This window comes from Triticum urartu, chromosome 1A, assembly GCF_056163025.1.
Source record: "Triticum urartu cultivar PI428250 chromosome 1A, HENAU_Tu73, whole genome shotgun sequence".
NCBI lineage: Eukaryota > Viridiplantae > Streptophyta > Magnoliopsida > Poales > Poaceae > Triticum > Triticum urartu.
Genome location: NC_141873.1, coordinates 590,309,166 through 590,320,011, shown reverse-complemented (window position 1 = coordinate 590,320,011; position 10,846 = coordinate 590,309,166). Strand labels below are relative to the sequence as shown.

The following is a 10,846-nucleotide window of genomic DNA, read 5'->3' as shown; positions in this document are numbered from 1 at the left end:
AGCCCCTTCTCTTTTCCACTAAGGCCCACTATGGCCCATATAGCTCCCGGGGGGTTCCGGTAACCCTCCCGGTAACCCGGTAAAATCCCGATTTTACCCGGAACACTTCCGATATCCAAATATAGGCTTCCAATATATCAATATTTACGTCTTGACCATTTCGAGACTCCTCGTCATGTCCATGATCACATCCGGGACTCCGAACAACCTTCGGTACATCAAAATGCATAAACTCATAATATAACTGTCATCGTAACCTTAAGCGTGCGGACCCTACGGGTTCGAGAACAATGTAGACATGACCGAGACACGTCTCAGGTCAATAACCAATAGCGGGACCTGGATGCTCATATTGGCTCCTACATATTCTACGAAGATCTTTATCGGTCAGACCGCATAACAACATACGTTGTTCCCTTTGTCATCGGTATGTTACTTGCCCGAGATTCGATCGTCGGTATCCAATACCTAGTTCAATCTCGTTACCGGCAAGTCTCTTTACTCGTTTCGTAATACATCATCTCACAACTAACATATTAGTTGTAATGCTTGCAAGGCTTATGTGATGTGTATTACCGAGAGGGCCCAGAGATACCTCTCCGACAATCGGAGTGACAAATCCTAATCTCGAAATACGCCAACCCAACATCTACCTTTGGAGACACCTGTAATGCTCCTTTATAATCACTCAGTTACGTTGTGACGTTTGGTAGCACCCAAAGTGTTCCTCCGGCAAACGGGAGTTGCATAATCTCATAGTCATAGGAACATGTATAAGTCATGAAGAAAGCAGTAGCAACATACTAAACGATCGTGTTCTAAGCTAATGGAATGGTTCATGTCAATCAGATCATTCAACTAATGATGTGACCTCGTTAATCAAATAACAACTCATTGTTCATGGTTAGGAAACATAACCATCTTTGATTAACGAGCTAGTTAAGTAGAGGCATACTAGTGACACTTTGTTTGTCTATGTATTCACACATGTATTATGTTTCCGGTTAATACAATTCTAGCATGAATAATAAACATTTATCATGATTATAAGGAAATAAATAATAACTTTATTATTGCCTCTAGGGCATATTTCCTTCAGTTTAAACCCTAGTTTATGCGTTATTCCATAAGGGACCGATTGGATCCAAGAGTTTAATGATATGGTTAGAATTTATTCTTAATACTTTTTTCGTAATTGCGGATGCTTGCGAAGGGGTTAATCATAAGTAGGAGGTTTGTTCAAGTAAGAACAACACCTAAGCACCGGTCCACCCACATATCAAATTACCAAAGTAGCGAACATAATCAAATCAACATGATGAAAGTGACTAGATGAAATTCCCGTGCACCCTCAAGAATGTTTTGCTTATTATAAGAGACCGTTTTGGCATGTCCTTCGCCTCAAAAGGATTGGGCTACCTTGCTGCAGTTTTGTTACTACTATCATTACTTGCTCGTTATAAATTATCTTGCTATCAAACTACTATGTTACTTATAATTTCAGCACTTGCAGACATTACCTTTTTGAAAACCACTTGCCATTTCCTTCTGCTCCTCGTTGGGTACAACACTCTTACTTATCAAAAAGGCTACAATTGATCCCATATACTTGTGGGTCATCAATCCACTCGATCGAGCCCTAGCTCCCCCGTCCCCGAATTCCCCTGCCCGACAACAGCCACCCCGACTTGATCCTTCCGCCCCCCGCATGCGAGGCTCCGGCCGGCAGTAGCCTCGGTTCACGCAGGGCAGGGCGGCGGTGATGTCGCCACTGAGGATAAAATGATAAGGTTTAGTCTTATTGCTAGATTTCTTTCTCTCTACATTATGTCATCTTGTTTATTGCAATGATCTGTTTCTTGTAAACTTAATACCTTGAGATGCATGCTAGATAGCAGTTTTGGGGTGGAGTATTAGTAGTAGATTCTGTTGAATTAACGGTCTACTTATCACAGACGTAGTGACTATATGAGTTACGCCTTGAAAGATCATAGTCATAAAGATTGATATTCTTGTCTATTTCCCAACTGTAATTTGTTACCATGTCAATTGCCTGCTTTCGAGAGAGATACCTCTAGTGAACCTATGCCCCCGGGCCCATTCTCCATCAATACTTTCTTCTACAAAAATTGCCTTTATTATTTGTCGTTTTACTATACAACTACATATCTATCTATTTGTTTTAAATATCGTAACTAGCAAGACAAGGGCTTGACAACCCTCTTGTAGCGTTGGTTGCAAGCATTTTTATGCTTGTGTGCAGGTGTTGTTTATCTTGTTAGTTTGAAGCTCCTACTGGTTCGATTAAACTTGGTTCTTAACCGAGGGAAAGATTTGCTGCTATCCACATCACCCTTCCTCTTTGAGGAAACCCAACGACTCCTACGGGAGCAACAACGAGCTTAAACTTATTCACCTCAATTTTAATCCACTCTGAGTCGGATTGCCCACAATGCTTCCAGTCTCTTTCGGCAATGTGATATGAGTGTTGTTGAGACTTTGCAATCACGTAGGGGGTGTAAGCACATGGTATAGTACTAGGTGAAGGCACTGGTACTCATGTAGAGTTTGCTTCTTCACGCCAATTATATCAATCCTAAACACCTCCAAACCCTAAACACCTCGCCCACCAAGATCGGGTCGATAACTAGGTTGACTCCTTGACCAGTCCGAGCGGGGAGAGAGATAGGGGAGTCGGGGGGAGTTTATTGTTTAGTGAAACTCATGGTGGTGGGGGCACCACAGGACTAGAAAATCTCAGGGGAGGCTGCAACACCCTCGAAACTGCAGTTTGGTAACATTTAGAGAGCAAGTACCACCATTAATTGAAAAGGAATGCCTTGTTTAATTCTTCTCTTTTTCGTCGAGTCTTTCTTCTATGCCCGACAAATCGACACTCGGCCAAATGTTAATTTTCTCACTCCTCCCATTGTCCTGAGTTTTCCTCCTACACCCCGACGTGCCTGCGGGGCCCCACCATGAGATCGCCCAGCCGTCTGTCTTCCTCGCCCCGAGGTGACTGTTATTCCCAATCGCAAGCTCTCTGCCTGTCACCTGTCTTCCTCGCCCCGACGACACCTAGTTCTTCGATGGTGTCCGTCTCCGTGTTGCTCATCACCTCGACGCACGCCAAGACAGAAGACAACATGTAACTTACTATGCTTGTTGGCGCATTCAACGAGTTGCTTTGGCAAGATATGCCTGCAAAACATGTTTGCTGTTGTATCCAGCTGTGATTTGAGCAGTAACCAAGAGAAGATCTCAACCCCGTTGAGGGTATTGCCGCACCAAACGAGAGCAGCGAGGCCATCCTTGCCAGGTCCGTGCACGAGGTCACAGGCACCCTCAATGGATAAGCCACCACCATTTATTAGAACTAGTGGCAGGGCGCGCCTCCTCTGCGGTACTCTGCGCGCTAATCCTGCTGATGCACTTGTGAACATGTATGCAATCCAAATAAACACCAGTTGTTAAAAAAAGAATAGACAAAAACTGCAACAGCGGAGCATTCACTCATAAAGCAGAGCAAGCAAAGCAAGGTCATAGGTCTATATTAACAGAGAGGTGGCAGTCTTATAAGGTGGATCACAAAGCACACAATATATGTTTCCTCATTTATTGAACCAAAGCACAAATGGCCACAATGCATCTGACTGGTCTAAGCAGCCAAAAGCCAAAATTCGACGACACATACAGTGTTGCATCAGAAGACCAGAGAGCGAAATGTGCCCATTCTTGAAAATCCATAGCCTGGTGCCTTTTTCTGTAAGCATAATAGAGGTGCAGAAACATCCTCTTCCGGACCTGAAATAAAGAATACACAAAAAGGAATAATGAATCGGATATTCTTCGAGGAGCAAGGGACTGGACATTGATATGAAAAATTATTCTATCAACTCGTTATAAAATGGTAAAAGATAATGACTATTGCTAATACTCGCTTTCAAAATAAATGAGTGTTATAAATACAGTCCTCGTGAATTAACAGTAAAAAATGTGATTCTCCAAGCAACAAACATTTATAAAATTCAGTAAAAAAAGAGAGCATACACAACTAAAATAGCATGATCTGGCATAGATATATGATTCTCCAAGAAAATAAACTTCACAGAAAATGTGGAACATTTACTTGAGTGTCTAAAAGGTAACCAATCTGGAAGAGCATATGAGAAGAATGAAGAGTTAACTTAGACAAAAGAAATGTGTCATATACACTAAAACTAAAGAATGGAAAAATAGTAATGTGAAAACAGAGGAATAGGGTGCACATCTTAGAAAAACATCAGGATACCCAACTCTTATAAGTAGCCGATGGGAAGACAAAATAAAATGATTTCGGGTTCGCTGCACCTTAATGTGAATCACCACAACTCACTACAAAGAAAGATATTTGGGCAAAAGTAGGTCAGAGCCTGCATGCTTGTGAATAATTTCTAGAACCAATAGCCCTTGGTAGTTGTAGAACTTCGAACACACAAAAACCAACCTGCACACCAGTCAGTTTTCAATTGCTATGGTGAAATATATATGTTGCACAAATGACTCACGAAGAACAATTGTATGCATATTAACATGTTCCTTGCGTGTGATTTGCGTCATCCTTCAAGAGAAACACTTGAATTTGCAAACGAGATTGAATCCTGGATCGATTGACAACTAACAATAATATCAGACCATACTGTTCACATCAAGAAAGGGTTTTCCCAACACCTTGCAGACCTGCCCTCCCCACCCATCAGTTGTACAAGTTCATCATTCACACTCTGCATCATTCAACTCTTCAGTCTTCCAGAGGTAGAAGTACATATATTAGATTGGTATAAGACCACATTCAGTCAGTCCAAAATAATAGATGAACTACTCAACTAAGGTTACTATGGGCTGCTTGTCTTGAAGCTCAGATTCTACCTTCTGTAAATGTTGTTGTTCTCATAGTCTCACGACAATTGACACTTGAGCATTCCCATGTCTACAAATCCTATGCTAATTATGAAACAATCATGCTCAGAGAAGCGAGAAGAGCGACATTAACACTGAAAAAATAAACAGCTGCACAGAAACTATGGTTGGCACTTAATAATCAGTCATCTAAATGATGTTTCATTTAACTTTGTAGTAGTAAACGACTACCAAAGGGCAAAGGCATTTGACGAAAGGCCGCCGAAACCATAGTTAATTACTCATATAAATTACCCGATAATGCACTTAAATTTGCATACTAAGAGGACAGAACGCAATGCATTACTCCAGAGCACGGTTAATTACTCATATATATTATGCGATGGTGGACTTAACTTTGCATACTAAGAGGACAAGAACGAAATGCAGCATTACTAAAGGCAATCCACGAAACTACAGTTGAACAAGCAACTAAGTTGATTAGATTTCTAGCAAGCGCAAGTACAAGAAACGCTGGAAAGCCTTCAATTCAAACATATATGAAGAGAGATAGTGAGTAGTACTGCAGAAAACTGTTCCTTGCTGAGCCGAGATCTCAAAAGATGAAAGAACACCAAACCAGCCTGAGTGTTGTTCTTGATGCTAAGCATGAGCACGGACAAGAGCCCCGTGCTGAACTCCTCCTCCTTCCCATGCTGCCACAACAGGAAGAGAGAAGCAACAACCTTGTCAGTAGATGTCATGAGAAAGCATGTGGCTCTAAGTTGTGGGAGTTGTCTACCTCGCCATCTGTTCGACAGCTGGTTGATGGAGCAAAGACCGGAGATGTACACATGGAACAAATCAAATCCATCTGAACCCAACCTTTTTCCGCTTTCCACCAGCCCGGAAACAACATCAGGAAGTTTACAACCTGAGACTGAAAAAACATGCCATGCTAAGCCGCAAAATGCTATCTGCTCTAATCGTCATGCCAAAATAGAAACAAGCACACAAAGTAGTAGTATTCCGTCAAACAGAACAAAACGAAGTAGCTACATGCTAAAGGAGAGGAGGCTCCCGGGTACTCACAGCGGCACGAAGTTGTAGCTGTTGTCGCTGTCACACTGGTGGCCTTGGAGCCGTGCCGCGGCACGGCCGACGCCATCCTCGCCTCTCCGACGGTACCAGAGACGGGGATGGGCGCTGCGTCCGGGTCAGGACCCAGCTCTCATCCAGCAACCGCCACCGCCGCACGTAGATACATATGCAGAACTTCACCCAATAAATACTGCAAGACTCACTTTATTTATTCTAATGCTCCAACATGAACATGTGCAGACCTTCAATTAGTGACCTTCCTGCAGGAAAAATTATAGTAAAGTAAATAACTAAATATGTTATCATACTTAATTAGCATCAACTTGATTCCTTCTTAAAGTAAATCCTATGTAATCTTGAAAATCTTGTACTTCCAAATATGTGCGCCAAAGGTCAATCCAGTACAAATTTTGCTTAATTTACCAATAAAGTGACAGAATGCACTACATTACAGGTTTTAAGAATACATTTATCTGCACAAATGTCTAGCCATGAATACAATTATCTTCCAACTTATAATAACTAGCCATGAATTCAATTATCTGCACAAATTAACAAAATGGCAGAGAGATGTACCATATTTGAGCTTGAGCTAAGCTCGTTAACAGTATCACATAAGCATCCACCAAGCACTCCTCATAACCAAACCAGAGTCCCTGCCATTCCTTAATTTCCTCTATGAGGTTTGACAATTAGGAAACGAGTTAGCCACAGAAATCACTCACGATAAGAAACACATCACGTTAAGGAGAAATTCAGAAACCTCTCGGCCAAACTAACAACTGACTTGGTAGCATGTCATAAACGGAAGTCAGAAACTTATGAGACAGATGTGGCACTGCGCAAAGATCATGTCACGTTTTAAAAGCATACAAATACTTAATTAACCAGGAAGCAGGCCATAGATATGCACGGGTTTTATCTACAGGACCAAACTACCATAGAGACGAAATCCAAACAAAGATCGTGCATGCTGACAGGCTGGCCGCACCAATACATTATCTCGTATACTTTTCAGCAAACACAAACCGAGCAAGGCATTAGCTCATAGACTTTTCAGCAAACACAAACCGAGCAAGGCATTAGCTCATAGACTTTTCAGCAAACACAAATCGAGCGATGCATAAAAAAACCCAACCTTCATAGTTAACAGCACAGAGATCCCAAGAACTAAGAGAGAACTGTGAGTTCCTACACGAGAAAAAACAACATGAAACGCTTAATGGATCAACTCATAGAACTTTCATCAAACAGGAGACGAGCAAGGTGATGAAGAAAAATCTCACCTTAGGCAAGGTCTGCGGTGTTGCTGTGCGAGTAGAATAACAGCCGGGAGATGAGGAAAAGAGGAAGAGACAGCTCACATGTGCCGCCGTTTTCTCCATGAACTTGGAGCTGCACTTGCCTCTGGGTTGGGGCTTGACCAGGAGGGGTCCCTCTAATGACACTGCTGCCCTCACTGCATCGCATCCATCATCCTGCGGCCTGCCTTACCCTTGTGCGCCCCTCCAACTTGCCTGAATGGGAGAAATTAGAGGAGGGACAACAGTAAGAAAGAGCTCATTGGAAGAAGAAATAGGGAGAAGGAAGGTTCACCTCAAGAAAGGCGATGGCGGCAACTGCGCACATGGCTCAGTCTCCTTGTCCATCTCTGCGCCCCGTGTGTGGAGGAGTAAGGATGTACACGGCGTCGTGGACTGCTCCTCCTCCTTCTCCTCGTCCTTCTGCACGGCCCAGAGGCGAGGGGACGGCGTCGCAAAGGGCTTGAAGGCGAGGATGACAGCGTCGCCCATCTCTGTTTCTCCTGCGCTGAGGGGTGAGGGCGATGGCGCCGTAGGTGCCTTGGCCTTCGTACAGCCGCGCCCCTCCTGTCGCGCCGGTGACGAAGAGGGGGACGATGCTTCGGTGCCTTAAGGCACCTACCTTTGTGTCTATGGCATGTGGGCCCAACAGGTGGCTGGTCCACATGTCAGTGACCCAAAGGCAGGTGCCTTTAAGGCACCGAAGCTGCGTCTCGACGGGGTGGCGGCGGCAAGATTGGGGAACGAGAGCGCTTTCACATGCGTCAAGTCGACCAGGTCGCGTGGTTGGGTTGCCTTCGTGGTAAAGATAAGGGAAGAACTTACCTCGGGGAGGTGTTGTTTGGGGTCAACTTCGGTCTGGGGTGGACGAGCGCCACAATCCAGGAGGAGAGAAGAAAGCAATTGGCAAATACTTTTTTGTCTCCTAGTCAGTCCAACGTGGACAGCGCGAGAAGGCGTCCTTTATGCACAGCTGAATGGTTTTAAAACGTCGACCCGCCTCATCGAAGAATCAAAAAATCCCGCATCGACAGAAGCAAAAGCGCCCAACTCATACGAGGCAACAATAGTAAGACGGTTACGCAAGCCCGAACATAAAACCTTCGCCGTTGTTAAAATGTTTTGCTATGGGAGAAACTAAAAACTCCTTTTGATGGGCTCCTGGTTGGACTGGCCCCGGACCTTATCCCTAAAGGGGTTGCAGTTTTGCAATATGCCGATGATACAATTATTTGTCTTGATCATAACTTTGATAATGCTCTCGATCTTAAGCTCCTTCTGTACATCTTCGAGATGATGTCTGGGCTTAAAGTCAACTTTTAAAAAAGTGAAATTTTGACGATGGGAGGTGATGAGGTGATAGAAAAAACTTATGCCGATATCTTTAACTTTGACATTGGGCATTTTCCTTTGAAATATTTGGGCATGCCAGTGAGTTTTACTTCACTGAAAAACTCTGATTGGGAGTTTATTGTTGTTAAATACCTTAAAAGGTTTGGCGGCTGGGTTAGCAATGCTGCTTCTAGTGGGGGGAGACATACCCAGCTGACTTCAGTTGTCACTCAGCTATCTCTCTACCACATGTCTATGTGGCTGATGAACAAGACGTTCATTGAGAGGCTAGATAAGCACAGAAGACGTTTTTTCTGGCAAGGTTGTCACAAAAAACGTCGGTACTACCTTGTGAAATGGAGTAGAATATGTCGATCTAAGTGCAAAGGGGGGGCTCGGAGTGAAGGATCTCCGTAAGCAAAACATTAGCCTTATGGTTAAATGGTGGTGGAAATTAGACACCCAAGATGGGGTGTGGCAGGATATAGTGAAGGCCAGATACTTACGAAATAATTCTGTTGCTTCTATTACCCCCCGTTTTTCGGACTCCCCGTGTTGGAAAAACTTGTTGAAAATCAAAGAAGTGTATATGGCTGGGAGGAAAATTGATACTAAGTCTGGGAACATAACTAGACTATGAAAAGACTCCATTAATGGGCTGACCCCGTTTATGGAACAGTTTCCTCGCTTATTTAGTATATGCACGGACCAAGAATGCACGGTGAACTGCCTACATTGGGTGGACAGGAATGCCTTCTTTAGAAGAAGGCTTGACCCTGAGCCTGAGAGTCATTGGGAGTCAATTTGTAACATGGTGAATGACCTGGGGCTTGTTGGGGAACGTAGTAATTTCAAAAAAAAATTCTATGCACACGCAAGATCATGGTGATGCATAGCAACAAGAGGGGAGAGTGTGATCTACGTATCCTTGTAGACCGACACCGGAAGCGTTGTGACAAAGCGGTTGATGTAGTCGTACGTCTTCACGATCCGACCGATCCAAGCACCGTTACTCCGGCACCTCCGAGTTCTTGGCACACGTTCAGCTCGATGACGATCCCCGGGCTCCGATCCAGCAAAGCGTCGGGGAGGAGTTCCGTCAGCACGACGGCGTGGTGACGATCTTGATGTTCTACCGTCGCAGGGCTTCACCTAAGCATCGCTACAATATGACCGAGGTGGAATATGGTGGAGGGGGGCACCGCACACGGCTAAGGAACGATCACGAAGATCAACTTGTGTGTCTAGAGGTGCTCCCCTGCCCCCGTATATAAAGGAGCAAGGGGGAGGGGGCGGCCGGCCTAGGAGGGGGCGCGCCAAGGGGAGTGGAGTAGGACTCCTTCCTTCCTTGTTGGAGTAGGAGAAGGGGAAAGAGGGGGAGAGGAAGAAGGAAAAGGGGGTTGCGCCCCTTGTCCAATTCGGACCAGAGGGGGGGCGCAGGCCTCCTTCCTTTTGGCCTCTCTCCTCTATTCCCGTATGGCCCAATAAGGCCCATATACTCCCCGGCGAATTCCCGTAACTCTTCGGTACTCCGAAAAATACCCGAATCATTCGGAACCTTTCCGATGTCCGAATATAGTCGTCCAATATATCGATCTTTATGTCTCGACCATTTCGAGACTCCTCATCATGTCCCCGATCTCATCCGGGACTCCTAACTCCTTCGGTACATCAAAACTCATAAACTCATAATATAACTGTCATCGAAACCTTAAGCGTGCGGACCCTACGGTTCGAGAACAATGTAGACATGACCGAGACACGTCTCTGGTCAATAACCAATAGCGGGACCTGGATGCCCATATTGGCTCCTACATATTCTACGAAGATCTTTATCGGTCAGACCGCATAACAACATACGTTGTTCCCTTTGTCATCGGTATGTTACTTGCCCGAGATTCGATCGTCGGTATCTTAATACCTAGTTCAATCTCGTTTCCGGTAAGTCTCTTTACTCGTTCCGTAATACATCATCTCACAACTAACTCATTAGTTGCAATGCTTGCAAGGCTTATGTGATGTGCATTACCGAGAGGGCCCAGAGATACCTCTCCGACAATGGGAGTGACAAATCCTAATCTCGAAATACGCCAACCCAACATGTACCTTTGGAGACACCTGTAGAGCTCCTTTATAATCACCCAGTTACGTTGTGACGTTTGGTAGCACACAAAGTGTTCCTCCGGAAAACGGGAGTTGCATAATCTCATAGTCATAGGAACATGTATAAGTCA

General features: G+C 44.5%; 1 long non-coding RNA gene across 4 annotated transcripts; it reads right to left on the bottom strand.

The window, feature by feature from the left end:
• Nucleotides 1-3,531: 3,531 nt before the first annotated feature.
• Nucleotides 3,532-8,263, bottom strand: LOC125532475 (uncharacterized). Of its 4 annotated transcripts, none has more exons than XR_015610139.1 (7): nucleotides 7,576-8,263; nucleotides 7,266-7,496; nucleotides 6,556-7,170; nucleotides 5,971-6,239; nucleotides 5,681-5,818; nucleotides 4,351-5,594; nucleotides 3,532-3,804 (listed from the first exon to the last, which is right to left on the bottom strand). It is a non-coding gene; the product is annotated as an uncharacterized LOC125532475 (long non-coding RNA). The 4 variants fall into 4 exon arrangements; XR_007294165.2 differs by having other exon boundaries at nucleotides 3,532-5,594; nucleotides 6,556-6,655; nucleotides 7,118-7,170; nucleotides 7,576-8,255; XR_015610138.1 differs by having other exon boundaries at nucleotides 3,532-5,594; nucleotides 7,576-8,257.
• Nucleotides 8,264-10,846: the final 2,583 nt, after the last annotated feature.